Raw genomic sequence first — 20,384 nt, 5'->3', positions numbered from 1 at the left:
TCCCTGCTTGGCAAGGAGACTGCTTCTCTCTCTGCCTACTGCTCCCTCTGCTTGAGCTTTTTCTTGCCCTCTCTTTCTGTGTGTCAAATAAATAAAATCTTAAAAAAAAAAAAAAAAGTTGAGCAGGCAAAAGAAAGTGTTAATGAACTTAAAGGTAAGACAGTGAACTTATCTAGTGTGAGGACCTGAAGGAAAAAAAATGAATAGTGAACCAAACATGAGGGACGTGTGCAATATCACAAAACATACTAATATACACATTTTGGGAAGGAGGCCTAGGAGAGGACAGAAAAGGGAAGAAAACAATTTGCATAAATAATGACTGAAAATTTCCCAAATCTGAAAAAATACACAAACATACAGGTCTAAGAAGCTCAGTGAGTTTCATGCAGGATGAACACAGAGAGACCCACAATGAGACACAGTATATTCAAACTATTAAAACATGAAGATGAAGAGAGAATCTGGAAAGCACCAAGAGAGAAGGGACTTACCATGTTGGAGGGGCCCACAATAAGATTAACAACTTATTTCTCTTCAAAAATCATGAAGGCCAGAGGCAGTGGGATGACATATTTAAAATCCTGAAAGAAAGAAACTTGCCAATTGAGAATTCTGTATCTGGCAAAACTATCTTTCAAGAATGAAGGAGATATTAAGAAATTTCCAGATAGGGGCGCCTGGGTGGCTCAGTGGGTTAAAGCCTCTGCCTTCAGCTCAGGTCATGATCTCAGGGTCCTGGGATTGAACCCCACATCTGGCTCTGTGCTCAGCGGGGAGCCTACTTCCCCCTGTACCCCCACCTGTCCCTCTGCCTACTTGTGATCTCTGTCTGTCAAATAAATAAATAAAATCTTAAAAAAAACAAAAAAGAAATTTCCGGATAAACAAAAGCTGAGGATATTTGGCTCTAGTAAATCTGCTGTATGATGAATGTTAAAGGGAGTCTTTCAGGCTGACATGAAAGGACAGTGGACTTTAAATCAATCAAAGCTGTAAGAAAGAAAACACAAAGAACACAGGTAAAGTTAGTACATAGGGAAGTAAAAAATTCAGTATCATTGTACATTTGCTATGGTTTATAACTTCTCTCTTTCTTGTGACTTAACAGGCAAATGCATAAAACAATGACTAGAAGTCCACATTAATGGGCACCCCAATGGATAAAGTTGTAGTCTGTGACAATAACAATGTAAAGGGGGAGAGATGGAGATGTTCAGAGCACAGTGTTTGTATGCTTTTGACACTCAGGTGGTATGACTCAAACTAGGTTGTTTAAAACAAGTTAAAGGTGTTAATTGTAATCTCCGAGATAGTGACTACTAAAATAACTTTTAAAATATAGGAAAAGTTGGGGCACCTGGGTGGCTCAGTGGGTTAAAGCCTCTGCCTTCGGCTCAGGTCATGATCCCGGGGTCCTGGGATCGAGCCCCACAGCGGGCTCTCCGCTCAGTGGGGAGCCTGCTTCCTCCTCTCTCTCTGCCTGCCTCTCTGCCTACTTGTGATCTCGCTCTCTCTCTGTCAAATAAATAAATAAATCTTAAAAAAAAATAAAATAAAATATAGGAAAGGCAAGAAGAGGGAATTAAAGTGGCATACTACAAAATCAAACACTACCAAAACATGCTGCACTTTTTTTCAGAGTACCTTGTAATGATTTTTCTTTGTAGATTCTCACAACCCGGCCTGTGTGAGGAGAGTCAGTGACATACCCTGCCCAGGCAGCTCGTAACATTTACTGTGAGACAGTGCACTGAGCCAGATTTGTAAGGCCAAGTGAGGACCTTCGGTTAAAGAAAGAACACAAGAGAACGCAGAACACACTGGACCAGAAGACAGTAGAGGTAGGTTCTAGCTGCTTGCGTTTTTTTGCTGCTGACAAGCCATACGATAATGGACAACTTTAGTTGTCTTTTTCCCTAAAGAGAGGATGTTGGATTAGATCATCTCAAAGGGCTTTCCAGTCTGCTGATGAGCATCAAGGCTTGCATGGTAAGGCAGGCCCTCTGAATTGAAGAGCGCAAGTAATGGAGACGTGCATTCTCTGGGGCTACTTTTAACTTTTAATTTTTTAGTTTTTAAAAAATAGTTTATTTATTTATTTGACACAGAGAGAGAGAGTGCACAAGCAGTGTGGCAGGCAGAGAGAGGGGGAGAAGCAGACTCCCTGCTGAGCAGGGAGCCCAGTGTGGGGCTGGATCCCAGGAGCCTGGGATCCTGACCTGAGCCGAAGGCAGACACTTAACTGAGCCACCCAGGCGCCCCTGAGACTAATTTTAAAAGGGGTGAAAGTGTCATATGGCTGGAAGGAACCTTGCAAAAGGACTTCGTGTGAGAGGAACGATATCTACCACAATAGTGATATCTTTTGTCTGTGTAGTGTTTCTGAGTTACCTCCAGCAGCAACATGCCTTGTGTGTGTGTGTGTGTGTGTGTGTGTGTGTGTGTGTGTGTGTATAATTTTTCTTTTAATTTTTTGGTGGTTAAATAGTTTTAGTGTTTTAGTCTCTGGAAAATGCTGGGAGCAGAGGCTGGAAGCCAGCTAGGGCAGCAAAGCAAGGCAAGGCAGGCCCTCCCTCTTGGTTTTGGCAGGCAGTTGATGATGCCGGGGTGAGGGGGAGGCCAACGGGCAGGGCAAGGCAGTAAGCAAAGCTGCCCCGGTGGGCGTCTGGCCAGGAGCTCCCGGGTGTGAATCACAGCGTGACCAATATCACTTTGAGTCGTGAGTAAGGTAAGGCAGACATTCAGTTCAAGTAAGGGAATATCGACTGAGGGTCCTCCGTGTGCCAGGCAATGTGACCAAACCTGTACACGGATGACGATGAGCCTGCCTTTAAGGAGCCGGTGTAGTCTGTTTGCCCCAGGTGAGGAGACTGGCGCTTAGTGATGTTGGCTTTTGGGAATGACATCACCAGAGAAGAGGCATAGCTGGGGCGGGATGCCAGGTCTGATTTCTCTACCAGAGATCGGCATCCGGCTGTCACCGGATCAGCTCTTCCACCATTTTCATGACTCAGAAAGAGGCGGCTCTAGGACTTCTTTTGGAAATAAACTCAGCTCCCGCACACCTGCCCAGGGAGGTTTAGCGCTAATCGGTGGCCTGAGTATCTCATGTTGAAGTTAACAGTTATTTCCTCTTGTTCTATTTAACTGAAAAACACATGGTCCCTGCCCTTTTTCACTTCTGGTTGATGACAGAAGTTCCTCATTCAACCCTTTGCACAACACATAAATACAGCACCCTGGGGCAGGCTGAGAGGCAGAGGAGGGGCAGGCAGAGTGGCTCACACGAGCTCTCGGGAGCAGTCAGGGCCCAAGAACCAAGCGTGTTTCAGTGGCAAGGTTTGCAAATCTCGCACTTTCTTCATCCAGACATGAAGGAATGGGTCCTGTTTCTCTCCTAGGCCTTGGCAAAAATTTCACTTTTTAAAGGCCTTGCTTTCTCCTTAACCATCACATTAACTTTTATCTGATTATTTTAAGGGGCTTCGGCATGGACATCTACTCAATTTGGTGCCTTTTATGTCACATCTTTGAAATCATTTTATGTTCCTTCCTGAAGGCCAGAATTGTACGGCCAATAAAGAATTAAGTAAGTGTAGAGACCAGTGGGCTGAAGGGTGGCCCCCAGAAGATCAGGCCCTAAGCTCTGGAATCTGTAAATGTTACCTTATTTGGGAAAGAGAAAAAGAGCCCTTGAAGATGTGACGAAGTTAAGAACCTTGAGATGGGGAAATTACCCTGCATTGTCCAGTTGGGCCAACCATACCGTCAACAGTGTCCTTGGAGAGAGGCAGAGGGAGCTCACTCACGGGAGAGGAGAAGGTGGTGTGTGGACCGCGGCAGAGACTGGAAGAGATTGGAAGGAGATGGTCAGAAGGGAGAGGATGCTGACAGCCACTAGAAGCTGGAAGAGACAAGGGATGGACTCTCCTCTGTAGTCTCCAGAGGGAGACAACTGCTGATGACATCTTGATTTCTGCCCAGTGAGACTAAAGTTCTCCTCCAGAAGCTCTGCCTCCAGAACCCTAAGAGAATATAAATCTGTGTTGCCTGAAGCCACCACGGCAGTGGCTATTTGCTTTAGCAGCCACAGAAATCTCATGCAGGGACAGAAACGTTCCAGCCTCTACTGGGGGAGCCGTCTGACAAAGCCCAAGGCCCCTTTCTCAGCCAATGGTTTCAGATCATAAAATAAAATATCTAAGATGGTGCAGAAAGGCAAATATATTGAAATATAGTTGTTTGAACATGAGAAAACAACTGTATATGGCCTTGAGGGCACTATTGAAGATGACACATTTCAGATACAGGCAAGTTAGAGCTGATTTGATTTGATTGATTTTTAAAGATTTTATTTATTTATTTGACAGAGAGAGCGTGTGAACGTGCGCACAAGCAGGGGGAGCAGCAGGTAGAGGGAGAGGGAGACGCTGACTCCCTGTTGAGCAGGAAGCCCTATGCAGGGCTTGATCCTGGGACCCTGGGATCATGACCTGAGCTGAGGGCAGACGCTTAACCAATTAAGCCACCCAGGCACCCCAGAGCTGATTTTATTATTTTTATTATTATTTTAAAAATATTTTATTTATTTATTTGACAGGGAGAGAGATCACAAGGAGAGAGGCAGGCAGAGAGAGAGGCGGGAATCAGGCTCCCAGTTGAGCAGAGAGCCCGATGTGGGGCTCAATCCCAGGACCCTGAGACCATGACCTGAGCCGAAGGCAGAGGCTTAACCCACTGAGCCACCCAGGCACCCCCTAATTTTATTTGCGAGAAACACCAATGTAAAGGCCACTGTTTTGTGGGGCTGGCTAAAATCTCACACTGTGTTGTGGGATGGGCTGCCGTGAAGAAGGCTGAGAACGTGTAGGATCTCCTGTGGGGTCTAATACCTGCTATTATTTCAAAGTAGGGGTCAAAGTCAAGTGTAACTGCAATGGCAGTACGGAAACTGCCAGTGTTCTCTGAGACCAAGCCTCAGGAATTGCTCGTGCTCTGTTGTTTGCTGCCTACAGCCCCCAGTCGAAATCCTGAATGTCAGATGGGGAACGTCAGGGGCAGGACCTCTGGCTCACAGAAAGACAAATCAGGAGCGCCGGCTTGAGTGGCCATCCCGGGGAGTCAGGGCGGCAGGGAGGCCGAGGAGGGCCAGGCAGGCCCTTAAGCCTGAGTGGGAGCTGGGATCCCCCTAGGCAAACCCTGTGAGAGGCCACAGCTCACAGGAGCTGCCCCGGCATAAAGCAGGCACAGCAAATTGGACAGGGTGTCAGGCTGACTATGAAATATGACGAATTAACAGCGAGGCTGGTGGTATGACCTGCTTTCAGACACTTCATTTAGAAGTTATCATATTGCTGGATGCTTCCTATAATTTGTGATGATGCTGATTGTGATAAATCGTGAGTTTCTGGCAAACTCCCCCAGCCCGCTCCAATGGCTGAACAGAGAAAATGTGTAATTCTATGGGAACATTCATGCCACGAATGAGAGCCGGGCTCTGCCTGTAAACAGAATGCTCAGTCCGTGAACAAAGTAATTAAATCAAGCTAATTAAATCACAATAAAAATAATTTTAATTTAATTAATTTCTCTGCACTGATTGAACGTTATGTGGCAACCATGAGCCTTCCAGAACACTAATAGAATTTAGGGGCTGGGACACTGAAGTTGTGGTCACTGGTGTGGTACGTGGGTTATTGTTAAGGGAATGAAATTAAATACGTTTAACGAGATGCAGAAATGTTGACTGAGCCACAAATAGAAAATGGTTTTGGAATTAAGATAATGAGGTCTTTTCCTCTCCCGTTTAGGCTTCTGTATTAACGGGGCAATAAATGTCAAATTTGGTCATAATTTAAAAGGTCTAGATGAAGTAGATGGGGCACGATTGCTTCATTATGTTCCCACCAACTCGGTGGGAAACCTTAGGTCGGTGTCTCAGTAGTGCACAGAATTACTGGGCATACTTACTTGTTGTCGGCCCTACCCCAAAGTCTGTGGTGCCTGATAAAGATCCTAGAAGCTCTAGAAATGGAATCTTGTGAGATCCTCAGTCAAGGAGTTAAACAAGAGGCAATGTGTTATTAGTACCAGCAGGAAAGATTTAGGTGAGGGATATAGAAGGACTTCTTATCTGGAAAAGGTATTGACCAATAACCAGTTACTTCTCCTTTTTTTTTTTTTTTTTTTGAACCATTTATTTATTTATTTATTTAAAAGAGAGGGAGAGGTGGGGGGAAGAAGGGGCAGAAGGAGAGAGAGAGAGAGTATCTTAAGCAAGCTCCACGCCCAGGGCTGAGCCAGACAGGGGGCTCAATCTCACGACCCTGGGATTATGACCTAAGCAGAAACCGAGAGTCAGACCCTTCACCGACTGAGCCCCCCAAGCACCCCTTAACAGTTACTTCTTAAAAATGTGAACCATACCTCCCCTTGTATCCCCATTGATAAACAGAGAGAGCTTTACACCAGCCGGTGCTCAAATATTTATTATTAAACTGAATTATTGAGTTCTTGGGGAATTTCTTCCCTTAGCCCTTGGAAATGAGGATGAATGCTCTTCTCGCGGTGTTGTTTAGACACTGTTCCGTTTCTAAGCAGGAGGATACTCGCATGAGACGACCTCTCAAGGTCACCTCTCCGAGACTAATTTTGTCAGGTAAGCAACACTGGAATTCTGAGCGTGTGAGCAGGCGCTCACATAATTACCAACTGTGATTTTAGAGGAGCCTCTGCTTTGGATCCCAATACTATTTATCATGCACGTTATTTTAATTAATATTTTGCATGTGTGCCAACATTTGAACCAGACCTCATTATGACTAGTCGGGGCACTACATTGTTTGCTGAGTGGAATTGTTTTCTGGGATGCAGCTGGTTTCCTTCCTCAGCAGCCAGGGAGGGCAAAGAAACCGAAGGGCCAGCGTTTGCAAAAGGCTTTGCTATCACAAAAGTGGGCAGCGGTCCTCGATCCTAGATGGCTCCCCAGCCAGGAGCTGCTTCTCCATCCAAGGGGGGAGGGTTTACAGGGAGGACCCTCGCTCGGGAGGGCTCGACACACTGAATGTGGTTCCCCAGAGAGAGGGAAGCAGGAGCAGTGTTTGTGGTGTCTGAGTGCGGTACACCAGCCCTAGGAACAAGGGTGTCCGTGCGCCTCTCAAGAGTGAATTGGCACCTTTTCTGTTGTCTGTTGTTTCGTAATTGTGCAAACAGTGTGAAATCCAGGCTAGCACAATGCCCATGAGCTCCAGCTGCTCGCTCCGCTCAGCGCACACAGTAACTGACGACCCCCTGCTTCCCCTGTCTTCTGCTCAAGGGATGAACGTATGGGCAGGTGCTCTTCCTGGCAGAGCTGCCCCCCAAGGTTAGGACAGGACATCTTCCAAGAGGACACTTTTGTGGCTCTGGAAAGAACTTCCAGCTTAACCTGAATTCCAGCGATTTCTTCCCCGGTTCCTTGACTTCAGTTCCCCCTTGCATTCTGATCCCCCACCTTACCCCGAAACACTTCGTGGGTGGGTCCCTTCCTCACAGGTGCAAACATCCATCCTCAGCAGCACGAAGGGACTCTACAGATGGAATCCCCATAGAGCATCTAGCCCATCCTAGACCCTCCTTTTAGAAAGATGCTACCCCCCAAAATGAGGCTTCTCGTTTCAGTGTTTGCTCATGAGAATTAAGACACTAAAACTCGTTTTAACCCCTTTCCCTTACTCTCATAGACTCCTAAGCCTAGTTCTATTCATATCATTCTTTATTGTATTTCAAATCATACTATTTAACCTTCAGTCAAGGGCAGACGTGTCTCCAGACGTGTGTTAAGCCCCTTCCCTGCCCCATGGCATTTTGTTGTCACGGGAACTCTACGAGGCAGGTGCTGTCCTTCTTTCTTTGTTATGGGTGACGGAATGGTGGCTCACACATGCTAGCTTATCCCAGGTCACAGCTCCCTAAGTGGTCAAGCTGCTACTAAAATCAAGGTCCTTCTCTTACCCGGATGCCTCCTCTTGGTACTGCACCCAAAACGAATCAAGCCTTGAGATCCCTTTTGTAACTGCTCTGTCCTCTTTCCTGACCTCTGGCTGCCCAAGAGCGCACATGTTGCTGGTCTGAGCCTCAGCTCCGAAATCTTCCTGCTAATCCTCTTTGCCAGCCAGGAAAGCCATTTGACAGAAGGGAGATTCTGGACCAGCTAAGAACGTTAGGACAATTTTTTTTTTTTTTCTGATAAAGTAAATTAACTACACACTGTGCATCTGTATCGGCCCAAGGATTCTGTCACAGGAGGAAATCTCTTGAAAAGGTTTGAGTTGGACGTCTTGAACGCTGGCCCTTCAAGCAGCCGTGAGGTCCAGGTCCTGTGCCCTCAGATGGCGCTCAGCTTTTTGAGGACCCTGCTGGCCAGCCCCCTAGGCGGTGCCAACCATAGACATGCGTGTCTCCCCCCGCCCTCACTCCCCACCATCGCACAGCTCAATGTACCTGGCCACAGAATTCCTCCCTTATCACCCTTCTCTTTCCTCCTCTACTCTTTCTCCTTTTTTCTTTTCTCACCAGATCAACTTTCCCAGTTCTCCTCTTCATTCCTCTGCCAGCCCCTCCCTTGCCTGTCATCTCGACGGGACAGTGGGTTCCCCCCTACCTTGTTCCGGTGGCCTGTGCCTGCTTCATCATTCTCTGCTGAAAACTAATAATAACAGAAAATTCAAGAAGAGAAAATATTTACCAGTTCTGACATGGCTTGCGTTAATGAAATTATGTTCAGGGGCATTTGAATTGAACTGGTGTAATTGTAGGTTGCAAAGTCTAATAGTAGCTCATGCGGGGATATCATTTTGTGTTATTTTGCTTTCAGGTTTTTGTTAATCCAGTGGGTTTGGTGGAATCAGAGGGCTTGCTATGGAGAAAAAAAAAAAAAAAGAAGAAGCCCGAGCAACCTGCTGGCGGAAGAGCGTGGTCAAACTAACGGGTAGCTGCGCGGTTAGCCTTTATCCCGCATACAATGAGGGCAATCACCGGGGCCTGTAGAAAGAGTATTGAACTGTCCACGCAGGACATTTTTGTTGAAAGTAGTTCTTTTGATTTCATCTTCCCAGCCTAATGGAATAAAAACAGACATTATGGAATGCATTCATCTCAGTCTGAGAGGGACCATCATGAATACCCAGCAACGCGTGCAGTCATAAAGGTTATCCAACTGCCGGAAGTGACTTGGAGGGTGATTGGTGATCCAAAGGTTGTGAGCGCCTCACCCCAGATGGGGGGCGGGCAGCTGTCCCGGGAGAAGACCAACGAACGTGCAGAGGGTGTAGAAACATGCCGTTGCTAATGGGAGAATATTTAACTTCTCAGACATTGTCACGGGTAGCCACAAACCCCCTCTGTCCAATTAGCCAAACCTTATGGGGTTATCTCAAAGGAAGAAGAGAGGAAAACAAAGTAGAGGAATCTTGAACTTATTTTGGCTATCAGATGGCCATTTCTATGGAAACAGAAACAGAGGCAGGAACCGGCCATGGTCCGAGGCCTGGTTCCTGTCAGCTTCTCTTGCTTTCCATATTCCCGAATTCCATGCTCTGATGCTAGGAGTGCATGACCTCAGTGGCGACCAGTGACAAGGAAAAAAAACTTTACATAATTTGAGAATTTAGTTTTACCCCCGAACAAAAAGCCCATAGAAGTTAGGCTGACTGGCATTTGGGAGGATTCAAACTTACTACGCCTTCTAATTTCTTGAGTTGCTTGCTGCATTCGAGTTGGCTGTGACCTGGTAAATGTCACTCCCAGTATTTAGTTTTTGTGTTGCCCGGGTGCTATTTTCCACGCGTCTGCTAAAGTGCACAGAAAGGAATTGCTTATTCTCCATCAATTACACTCTGCCCTGAGTTTATAGGTAACTTTCTGCTGGGTTTTAGAATGAAAACATGTGAGTAATTGTAGAATGAATTTGAAACATAGTATATAAATATAATTCTTGAAGTTGAATAAAAAGCCCGATATTTCTTTCCAGTTCCAAAGGTTTATATCTTATGGTTCTAATAATTACTGTTGGAATCATTGTATTTTATATTGTGCTCATTTGCTCATGCATTCACTCAGCAATGCCATTGAGCACCTACTATGTGCTGAAATTCAGGTGTTGGATTGTAGGAGTTCAGAGACAAAAGACCTAGTTCCTGCCCTCAGGCAAATTACAGGCTAAAAATGAGGTAGATAGTCCCAATACAGTAGGATAAGGACCTTGATAGGGAGACATGAAGGGTACAGTTAAGATCCGAGAGGGGAGTCACAGATCCAGTTGTATTCATGTATATGTGTGTGTGTGTCTGTACGTGCATGTACACACAGGCTGCAAGCTCATGGGTGTTTTGAAGGGTATAGTTTAAAAGTAGGCTTCCTGATGGAACTGACGTCTAAAATAAATCTTGAAAGACAAACGACAGACAATGACAGGGAACGAGCTTACATTCTAGATAAGAGGAATGACAAGAGTAAATGGCATTCTAAGAACGAAAAGTTACTTTGTTAATGAGAGCTGTGGTTACTTGGGGTCCAGGTGATGGGTGAGTCTGGAGAAACTGGCAGAGGTCTTGTGTTTCATGCCAAGGGGCTTATTTGTTGGAAGGAACGAAGGAGGGAAAGAAGGAAGAAATGGCAATGGGGAGAATTGAGGACCAAGCAAGGACCTGAGTTTTCTTTTCTGCTTGTGTCTGGTGATTTTCATGAGTATGTGATGTCTTTTACTATTCAACGTCTGAACTCAGTTTAATCTTTTCTGAAAAAAGAGCTATCCCTCTTTCCTAGGGAAGCTCTTGAAGGTGCAAAGAGATACTGCTGAAGGAGGCTTACATGATCCCTATCACAGTATGAATGACCAGTACAGGGCGGTCGTTATGCTTACGCTGAGCGTGGAGGGTAGACCGCGAGGGGCCAGACCTGGGGCAGTACCATGGCTAGAATGAGATGCCAGTGAGAGCGGATGGTGGTCTGAGATGGGATGGAGAGATAGCAACTGATGGGACAGATACTGGGGAGGCAGAATGCAGAAGGCTGATGACCAACGATGTGCAGGAGTGAGGGAGATGAGCATCAGGAACGACTTCTTGGTTTCTGGCTGGGTGTATGGTGGCCCTTCCGCTGAGATGGACACAGAAGAAGCCTCTGTAGCTTGTCCTCTGAGGCTCAGAAGCCTCTGAGGCCATGTCCACGAAGCGCAAAAGCACGCAACACCCAAATCTGAAGCCATCCTTGTTCTGTAGCCCTTGTTTTCAAAAGTGGACTCAAATTGGGAGCATGTGAAGTCATGGGGGTGGTGTGGGGTGAGGGGTGGTGGGATACGGTTCTATCTTGGCGAGGTGCAGCTTTGGAGCAATTCCTGGCGGATGAACCTTTCTCCATGTCATGTGACCATTTACCCTTCCTCCTCACACGACCTGCTTCTCTCCCATGCTCCGACCACCTGTAAGAATCAAGCTCTTCTCTACCTTATCCTACTGGCCAGGCTTCTTACCATGTTACACAGTCTGTGATGCTGGTGACCTCTGATCTTCCCCACGCCTCCCCACACACTGGCATCCTTGGATATACACCTGCTGCTGGGAAAAAAACAAACATTATGAATCCTGCTTCTTTGTGTTCTGGCCGAAGTAATAAAATATATTCCCAATACTAATACCACAATTTAAATTTATTATCTTCATGTTTTACAGTATCCACGGCAGTGAAATCCAATCCCAAGAGTATCATTACCATTTCCAACTACTTAAGGAATTATTTTTGTTTATGTTCTAAAGCCACAGCAATAAAATTTAATACCAACAATAATACTACAACTTTGTATGCCCTTAACACTTGCCATAAATGATAATGGTGAGAAAAATGTCAGTAAACATGTAAATATTTTTCCAGAAGAAACAGCCTTTTTGGTTTGTCTCATTGTGAGGCCCAGTTTCTTAATAGAGCATCAAGAAACATGCTCCTTTCCAATTAGTCAAGAAGTCCTGTGGGTCCAGTCTCCTAAGCATCTGTTGAATGGGCCCATACCCGCTCTGTCCATACAGCCCCTGAAGCCATGTTCCATTGCAATCATCTGGGGGCCACCCTCCTGCTTGGATGACCAATACAGCCTCTCGCTTTCCTCTCTCCCTCTCTTCATTCAGTGCTCTGCATAGCAGCTAGGATGAAGTTTGCAGAACACTGATCTTGCCAGCTTCCAAGAAGATATGGGGGATAGAAAACAAGTCATACGATTACTGCAAGGAAGCCATCAGCCAAATGCAGAATGTGGGGTGCAATGCAGGACAAATGACCTGGTTTCTCTAACAAATCAATGGCATAAAGGAGAGATGGAAAAAGAGAGGAGGCGGTTGTGATGGAATCATAGAGATGTAAAGACTATAAACACAATGAACAAATATCATCTGCAGGCTTTGTGGGGCTCCTGATTCCCGAAGCCAACCGTAGAAAGACAGTTTGGAGAAAATCAGGGAAGGATGGCAATATTAGAGAACTACTGTTAATTTCGTTGGCGTGTGCTTGTCTTCTTATAGCAAGGTAAGAGGTGCAGTCTTGGGTATTTACAGAGGAAGCGGCATGATGCCTTGCATTTATTTTTTAAAACACTGAAGCCCCCTCCTTCCTCAGAGTGAATGGGTGGTGGGCATAGATGAGAACCAAGGTTGCCAAAATGCTGACAGTTGTTGAAGATGGGTACAGGTACATGGAGGATCATTTTGTATTCTGTTTACTTTTATGCATGTTGGAAAAGTGGCATAATTAAATGTGAAGAACTTGAGTGATTGGACCAGATGAAGCCTTTGTTCTTTCCAATAGGAACAAGAGTTAGTCACTAAAGATACTTTTTTGTCACCTACTTCAAGTCGACAGATTTTTTTACAGAACATCTACCTCGTGCAACATTGAGTGGGAAGCAGTTTCTGCCCCTCAGAAGCTCACCCCCTGGGTGGGGAGGAGAGACCTACATTTGTTAAAGGTAAATAGTATGAATATTAATGTAAGAGCTAAATTGACAATATACAAAAGGGTCAAAAGCTATCTCAAAAAATTCAAGGGACGGGTTCCCCGGGTGGCTCAGTCGGTTAAGCGTCTGACTCTCGATTTTGGCTGAGTCAGGATCTCAGGGTCGTGAGATCGAGCCCCGCATCGGCCTCATTACTGGGCATGGAGCCTGCTCAAGATTCTCTCTCTCCCTCTCTCTTTGCAACTCCCCCTTCAAAAAAATGTAGATTCTCAAAACTTAAGAATTGAAAACTGTGGGGGTGGGGCTCTGAATCTGTAGTTAAAAAAATCAAGGCACAGAACACTGCATGGTGTGTTACTTTTTGAATATATAAAGAGGAAAATAAGAATTTCTAGTCATATTAGCTTGTATAAGCACAAAGAACTCATAAGAACTATGAAAAATTGAACTATGAACATCTATTCAGGTGAGAGGTGAACTGGGGGCCAGGAAAACCTTTTATTGAATGCCTTTTCAGTTTCTGGTTTTTTGAAAACATGGGAATGTGTTGTGTAACCAAAAATTTAATATAAAAAGTGAAATAAGCTTTCAGCCCTCCCTCAGAGCAGACCATGTCTCTCATCTATTAAAAAGCCTTTATCAGTTCCTATTACTCTTGCTATATAATGCACAGTCCATTTGGTAGCTTTCCAGGATGGCCTGATCTGGCCGCTGTGTCCTCTCGCCCTGTGCCTGTCACTCCTCGGGCTCTCAGCTTGCCATATGGGATTCTGCAGGCTCTCAGCTCAGCCAAGCTCACTCTGATACAGGCCGCCAACAAGCTCTTTGCTCTGCTTGGTTTACCCCTCCCCCCCACAACTTGGTCTGACCAGCCCCTGCTCATTCTTCGGGTTTTGCTGCAGATGCCATATTCCTGGCAGCTACCCCTTCCCTCCTCAAATCCCCAGAGCCCATTCAACACATTGCTTTAAGACCTTTTGCTACATGTTCCCCCAAGAACCCTTTACGTTTCTATGTTGGTAAGGTAACATGTCCCACATGTAGGTAATGGTCTGATTTTATCTTTTTCACTCATCTGTGAACACTGTGAGAGCATAAGTATATCTCATTTTCTCTTGGGTTCCATCACCTTTTACCAAGTCTCCCCATTAGTGGGAGCATAATGCAGCATATTTAAATGAGGGGGCCACAGTTATCGAAAATAAAGAGACAATCAGTTTGCATGTGTGTGCTAGAACGCGGGAATCTTTTTTTTTTTTTTAAGATTTTATTTATTTATTTGACAGAGAGATCACAAGCAGGCAGAGAGGCAGGCAGAGAGAGAGGAGGAAGCAGGCTCCCTGCTGAGCAGAGAGCCCGACGTGGGGCTCGATCCCAGGACTCTGAGACCATGACCCGAGCCGAAGGCAGGGGCCCAACCCACTGAGCCACCCAGGCGCCCCAAGAACGCGGGAATCTTAATAGAATTTTCATGAGGAGTGAAGGCTAAGGGAAAGACTGCGGGAAGGATGAGACATAAAACAGCAGGACAGGAAGGGATGAAGCATGGACCTTCCTTGAGTCAGTATATGATGGAGGACAACAAATATGTTGGAGAGAAAAAGGCTGTGGGAAAAATGGGTGAACAGAAAAGACTTAAAATGTATTAGAGGAGAGGGAAATAAGTAGGGCAAGGTCATTAGCCAGGTATCTGGTCCGTGCTTTTGGAGGTGTGTGAACCTCTAGCAACTGCATGAAAGTGTCTCTGGAGATCGTTATGTGCATTTTTTTTTTGAGCAAATTTCATAGTTTTTTGAGGATCTTGAAAGTCTGGGTATTTAAGATGGACTGACGATCTTGTCAGGCTTCCACAAACCATGAAGTAAAGACAAGAGGAAGACATGAGGTCGCAAGAGTCCGACTGCGACATAGGGGAGGAGCAGGAAGTGGATGTTGGACGCCTTTCACAGAAACAGCAGTGGCCAGCAGGAGGTGTGTGGGAAGCGGAGTTAGGGAAGGTCACAGAAGGTCACTGAAACCCGTGGTGGAGCCCCGTCACGATCACCGTCTGGACTGTGAGCACGTCATTTGCTTCACTGAGCCTCATTTCCACTGTTAGGAGAAGGAAGGATTGGGGAACATTACAAAAATACCTTCTGGTTGACCTCATAAGGGTGTCATGAGGGGGTAAGTAAGACTCTTTAACAACTGAAAAGTTGAGTGTGTGTGTAGGGGGGTTCCTCTCTTTAATTTGTTCTGTATGCAATTTCAATGAAATTTTGTGTGACAATAACTACAGTCCTGAAGGGTGGGAAGGGGAAAGCCCTTAGCGTGGCTTCATCATTAGCTTCTCATTGACCTTCTGGGACTATGAACAGAGATTTACAGCGCCTCCCAGACCACAGAATCTTTTCCCATTTAGCTTATATATTGTCAGTTTGGAATGGCCTTTGCTTCTTTTCTATTAGTTCCAAGCACGGAATTCTACTCCAGGAGTCTACACTCCAGAAGCACTTCTGTGCAGTGGGCACCACTTGGGCCCTTGGACCAGCCTGGGTTCTTGTCTTGTTCTCCTTCTCACTGGCTTCTGATCTATAAAATGGGACTAACAGTAGTCCCGGGCTTGTGGGGCAGTGGTAAGGATTGTCCAGTATACTACGCGTGAAACCTGAGAGGGGAACCGACCCACGATAGCTGTTTAAGATTGGGCTCCTCTAACAGCCTCACCGTGCTGGAAGTCTGCCGGTGGGAGACTCCTCCCCGAAGGGGAGGTGATGGGTGAGCCTGTGGCAGCCCCTCACTGACCTCCGCATACCACAGACTGGGGGCTTACACAGCACAAATACCCTTCCTCATGATTCTGAGGATCTGAGATCAAGGTGCTTGGAGGGTTGGTTCCTTTGAAGGCTTCTCCCCTTTGTTTGCAGCTGGCCGTCTTCTCGTGCCCTCACGGGGCCTTCTCCCTGTCCATGTCTGTGTTCTAATGTCCTCTTTTTGTAAGGACACCAGTCAGATTGGATCAAAGCCCACCCTAATGGCCTCATTTTACCTTCATTCCCTCTCCAGATACAGTCACATCCTGCCATACTGAGCATGAGGATGATAACATATGAATTTGGGGCAGGAGTGCAGTTGGACCCCTAACAGAAGGCTAAGTGAGACGCTGTATGTTAAACCCTAGTAGAAAGCAGTCGTTTGGTAAGTGCTAGTTCAATATGTTGACGCATGTCACCGCGCTGCACTTCGCTAAGACAACTGTGGTTTGTGGAGGGGCGGTCCTGCTGCTCTGAGTTGGCTGAATTGGTAATCGGGCTTCCCTTTCTTCTAGATCAAAGCACAAGGCCCTGATGTCCTAGTCTTATTTCCCTGCTGTGCCACCCCTGGTAAGGGGCAGATGAGAAGAGAGCTAAGAATTTTTTTTGGCTTCAGTGCTACCGAATGGCCAATTGTCTTGGTGAATCTCCTTGGTGGTTTTAAGACATCATCTCTCATGTCTGGATTTTGCTCTCACGGTCACATGCCCCGTGTCACCAGGACACAAGCTCACCTTTGTCTTCCTATAAATGAAGGGAAATCTGTCCTGAGCCGCTTGGATTGCTTACAGTATCTTCACAAAACAGCTTTTCAGTATTTCTTCAATTGAAATACAAGCAAGCAAACAACCACCACAAAAATGAAGAAAGAGGTAGAAAGAGTGACTTGGTTCCAAAGATAAGAAATGTGAAAAGCCTTCTTTGACCAGATCAGTCTCTTGGAAATTCTATCACCAGACCCATAGTAGCAGCTCCTGTTGTGAGGCCTTGACTCTCTTTGTTTCCGGGTTCCTGCTTCGCCAGTCACGTGTTCCTTTGCATGGTCATCTGGGGGCTCTCTGTCACTCAAAGTGTCCCTCTGCCCGGGGTTAATGACTATGAGCGAGGACTTGCTAACTGGTCCCCACCTTCTTCTGAAGAGAGGCAGATGGAGACTTTTGAGCCCCACACGTGATTGCCAGCAGCCTCCAACTCTCCAAGACCTCTCCACTCTGACCTTCTGTGCTTTTGTGGTTAATGACAATCATACGTGTTCAGAAGGCCACAGCTAATTGGGCAATCCGATTAAGTGGAGGTAGATACTTTTTCCCCAACAGACAGCAATGTATATTCCAAGACCGTAAATAATGAATTTGAGAAGAAAATTAACCATGAAAACGAATGGAGGTTTAAAAGAAAAAAAACAAACAAACAACTTTTATTTCTAGATTTTGGGGGACAAAATTTCTGGTTGCAATTTTGGATATTCTTGATGGATGGATCTGCTTCAGGTGGGGGATGTCAAAGGCTCAGGTGTGAGTGGCAGGGGATGGGGGACTGCAGCTGCAGAACAGTGAGGCCAGATGGCTTGCAAGGAAGGAGTGAAAACTCAGGGAATTCTAATGATGAGAGCCCTCAAAGAGCTTTCAGAGAGCTGGCCGACATGCTGGGAATCCTGGAAGCCATTGCAATTAGCATCTAGAAGTGACTGTGGGATATCCTTGCCTAACATACAGGCCTACAGGCAATCCTGTCTCAGGGTCTGAAGCGTGTGCTCAGAACAAATGAACAGATTATATATCTAGCATATATATGTATACAACTGTGTACAAATTTTATATTATTTATATGCAAGATAGATATATATTTTATATGTATATATTTATATGCATGTTATACACACACATATCCACACCACCCATTTGTTAAATCTTTGCTGATAAGAATAAAATCAAATGGGGAGGAAGTTTTCCCAGTCTCCAGTCATGGTCAACTCTCGTGTGTTGCTACTGGGAACAAGTCCCTGGCTCCCCGGGTGCCTGGGTGGTTCAGTCATTAGGCGCCTGCCTTGGCTCAGATCGTGATCCCAGGGGTCTGGGATGGAGCCCCGAATCAGGCTCCCTGCTCAGCGAGGATTCTGCTTCTCCCTCTCCTACTCCCCCTGCTTGCGTTCCCTCTCTGGCTGTCCCTCTCTCTGTCATATAAATAAACAAAATCTTAAACAAATAAACAAAAAACCCAGCCAAACAAGTCCCTGGCTTCCTATCTGGGAAGGGACCGGCTTCCTGGAGCGGTGAGCTCTTCCCAGCCCACACAGAGGCATGCTGCCTGCCTTCTGCAGAAGCTGGGCCACCGAAGAAAGGTGAGGCTGTCATCTTACTCAAGCTCCTCCCTCTTCTTGAGCTGAGAAGAGCCCAAGACATGTCCTTTAAAACAGTACCCAATTACCTTAGATAGCCGGGTGGTCATTGTCCAAAGAAGATGTTCTAATACTTATGGAAAGGAACTCACAGCCCTCTTGGGATTCTTACTCGCCCTCAGGATGCTTCTATGTGCGCGTGTGTGCATGTGCGTTTGATTGTAAGAAGCTTGGGAATAGGTAGGAAGGAAGGCATCATATTCTTTTAAAAGAAGGTGAAACACTGAGGGTTTGATTTTGCCCATCATCACCCACAAAGAAGAATCCATGTAATAGACTCCTAGTTGAGATCTTTTTCAGGGAGGACATCAGACAGGAGAAGAGAGCGGGCTTGTCCTACTCTTTGGTCCTACTCCAAGGTCCTACTGAGGCTATCAGTTGGTAGAGATTGGAGAGGACCCCAGAGGGAAAAAGCAGGTGCTGCGTCATGCTGGGGCTGCTGGCTAGCTGGGGCCCACCCGCCACCTATGTGTCTCCTGCCTATTCCAACGTCATCGTCAAGCTTGAACCCACTCAGTTGTGTTGTGTGGCCTTACGTGACCTTAATTGCAGAGCTGTGTATAATACCGGGATACCTGACTGAAGCTTCCAAAGCAGATGTGACTGTTTGCCCCTGGTGGTGGGGATGGGGGTGTCACTTCCTCTCCATGGCTCTATGTTTGGCTGGTTTGGCTTCTGTCACACTTGGTGGCACAGGAGAGGGCTTGGGGTAATCTACGAATTCCATCTACTGCCCCTGGCTCCTGGCTCAACTGTGTGTTTTTGAGTAACACTGCATTTTCCATTCTTTGGGTCTGCTCCTGGCCTAGGAGGGGAATCAGTAAATGTGACCCCAAAAGTCTCTGTTTAAAAAGAAGAAGCCCACAACGAAGCAGTCTGTTTGTTTGTTGGCAGCATTTCCCTTCACGTGTAGTATGTGTTTGATGACTGTCTCACTTGGTGTGGGTTGAACTGGCACCAGGTAGTCTGTTGTGCTGCTGGAGACGCCTCCTGCTGGGTTTTTCTTCTCTTTCTTTCCTCTAGTATCTGTATGTTCTCAGGGAGTGCTACCAAACACACCGAGGATGAGAAGAAAACACAAATGAGCCTCCAAGGTTTTACAGTCCCGGGTGATTTGGGAATGCAGGGGACGGACCCGCCATCGAACGGCCAGCATGCTGGGGAACGATGGGCTTGTGTGAGACTAAGTTGTCAGGGAGGCAGAGGGGGCAGAGAGCAGCGTGGGGACCACTGATGACAGCATTGCAGATCACAGCCCTGCTCTAAAGAGCTCACAGCCAAACCCAGGAATTCGCTCTAACACAGAACGGGACTTCTAGCTGACTTGTCACACTCAGCTTAACGTACATGGCTAACTGGCTCGTGGTTCCCTGGGGCAAAGAATTGTGGGGGGCTGGGGATGGAGAGGAGAGGAGGTGATGTGGGTGAAGTCAAGCCAAGCAGAGAACTGATGAGGGAGATGAGAGGCTAGAAATCAGAAGTGAGAAGGTAGAATGGCGGTTAATAAGGAAGTGAAACAGTGGGTATGGCCAAAAGGCACTGTGGTTTGAAGGCAGAAGACTAGGGTCTCACCTCTGCCCTTTATTAGCTGGGGAGCCTTAGGAGAGGGATTTACCTCCTCTGAGCCTCCATCTTATCACCTTTATTATTTTTTATCATTATTTTTTAAAAATTTATTTCCTTTAGAAAGAGAAAGAGTATAGTGGGGACAGAGGGAGAGAGAACCTCAAGCAGACTCCCCACTGAGCTTGGAGGCTGACGTGAGGCTCCATCTTACTTACCCTGAGATCATGAGCTGAGCTGAAACCAAGAGTTGGATCCTTAGCCGACTGTGCCACCCAGGTGCCCCCATTTTACCAACTCTAAAACAGAGCCAAAGATAACTTCTGTCCTTCCTATCTCACAAGGATATTGTGAGAATTCAGTGGGAACATTAAAACCCATAAGCTGAGACTCATGTCAACACACTACTTGGTCAACTGTGACTATCAGACAAATCTGGTTGAAGAAAGAAGGAGTAGGTGAGCACACACCAGAATATGAAGAAAAGGCGATTAATCAAAGTAGGCTTGAGGGAGCTAGGCAGAGAACCAAGGAAGAACCAAATGGTGATGATGTTAGCAGAAACATCAGTCATTCAAAAATGCAAAAAAGGGGACAGGGTCCAATAAACAAACAGCAATGCCCTTGCTTGAGAACCTAACGTGTCAGC

General features: G+C 46.2%; 1 long non-coding RNA gene across 1 annotated transcript; it reads left to right on the top strand.

The window, feature by feature from the left end:
* The first annotated feature begins 11,609 nt into the window (after positions 1-11,609).
* On the top strand, positions 11,610-17,721 carry LOC125099119 (uncharacterized). Its single transcript, XR_007127031.1, has 4 exons — positions 11,610-12,994; positions 14,826-15,148; positions 16,028-16,159; positions 16,290-17,721. It is a non-coding gene; the product is annotated as an uncharacterized LOC125099119 (long non-coding RNA).
* The last annotated feature ends 2,663 nt before the right edge of the window (positions 17,722-20,384 follow it).

This window comes from Lutra lutra, chromosome 4 (genome assembly GCF_902655055.1).
Source record: "Lutra lutra chromosome 4, mLutLut1.2, whole genome shotgun sequence".
NCBI lineage: Eukaryota > Metazoa > Chordata > Mammalia > Carnivora > Mustelidae > Lutra > Lutra lutra.
This window is presented reverse-complemented; position numbering and strand designations above follow the sequence as displayed.